Below are 1,503 nucleotides of genomic sequence, written 5' to 3'. Positions count from 1 at the left end.
TGGATCAACAGACTCAACATAAATTCACCCTCACTGAATCCTGTAGAAGAGAATGTGGGAAATACCTTTTAAAGCATTGGCACAGCAGACCACTTCCTGAACATAACACCAGTAGCACAGACACTGAGATCAACAATTAATAAATGGGAACTCCTGAGTTTGAGGCCAGCCTGGTCTCCAGAGTGATAGATTCCAAAGCTACACAGACAAACCCTGTCTTGAAAAAAAATGATGTAAGTAATGTAAGTCACTCAGGTGAGAAATGAATGAGGAGGTATATTATACATGCCAGGGAAATTTAGAGAATAACAAAGGGTTTCTGAAAACAACTCCAAAAACACAAATTGGTAGTAGAGATCAAAGCAGCAAATTTCTTTAAACAGAAATCATTTAAAATTCCTTCAGTGATTTTCAAATGGCCCACCCTTAGCCTACATAATAAATTCAACTCGTGTTACAAATAAATCCTTGTCCATTCAATAAACAGGCAAATGGTAGGTATGAACTGATGTTCTCCTCATTTCTATATTGCCTGCAAGTATGTTCAGGAGTGATTGGTGGCCAATATCAGCCAACACCTCAGGGGACTGAGAAAATTGGTCCTAGATAGGTTCTTGGTAATTACTGTATCTTTAATGAGTTATGCGGAATCTAGTCTCCTCTGGGATCAGAGCCTCTTGGGTCCTGAGATGGCTAGAAGGGGCCATGTAAGAAAGTGTTGACTACGGTTACTGCTATTTCCTGTGCTTATAATGAATAAAGGTGACCAGTATCTGAAGCAGGGACCTTAATAGACCTCAGTCATCTTAGAAAAACTGCCAGGAGGTGTAGGGAGTAACCCTAGCCCCGCCCAATAGTCCTGGGGCAGGTACCAGGTGGACCTGGGGACTCGCCCATAAGGGCGGGGTGAAGGAAAGCCGGGATGACGTAAGAGGGGCTTCTTAAAGAACTGCACGGGGGACCGCGCTCTCTCTTTTGTTCTGGCTGTGCTGGCTGGGTTCTTAACCTAGCTCTGGCCTGTGTAACACCCGGTTGTGCTTGGAAATAAAGAGACCATAACCCAATATCTGGCGCCCAACGTGGGGCACGAACCCACGACCCTGAGATTAAGAGTCCCATGCTCTACCGACTGAGCTAGCCGGGCTGTACAGACATTAAATACAAATGACAGGCCTTTAGAGGAACCAAAGGCCCTGCCATTAAAATGGCTTACAGACGAACCGGTCTGGATAGGGCAATGGCCTTTGACCTCTAAAAAACTAGAGGCTCTAGAAAAGTTAGTACAGGAACAGCTAGAGGCTGGTCACATAGAACAATCTACCAGCCCTTGAAATTCTCCTGTATTTGTCATCAAGAAGAAGTCAGGTAACTGGAGAATGCTGACAGACCTGAGAACCATAAATAAGGTAATTCAGCCTATGGGTGCTCTACAGCCTGGAATGCCATTGCCTTCCTTAATACCTAAAGGATGGCCGATCATAGTAATTGACCTTAAAGACTGCT

The 1,503-nt window shown here is 44.4% G+C and overlaps 1 non-coding gene across 1 annotated transcript; it reads right to left on the bottom strand.

The window, feature by feature from the left end:
* Window positions 1-1,071: 1,071 nt before the first annotated feature.
* Window positions 1,072-1,144, bottom strand: Trnak-cuu. The gene has a single exon. It is a non-coding gene; the product is annotated as a tRNA-Lys (tRNA).
* Between the last annotated feature and the right edge of the window lie 359 nt (window positions 1,145-1,503).

Source organism: Cricetulus griseus, chromosome 7 (assembly GCF_003668045.3).
Source record: "Cricetulus griseus strain 17A/GY chromosome 7, alternate assembly CriGri-PICRH-1.0, whole genome shotgun sequence".
In the NCBI taxonomy this organism is placed as follows: Eukaryota; Metazoa; Chordata; class Mammalia; order Rodentia; family Cricetidae; genus Cricetulus; species Cricetulus griseus.
This window is presented reverse-complemented; position numbering and strand designations above follow the sequence as displayed.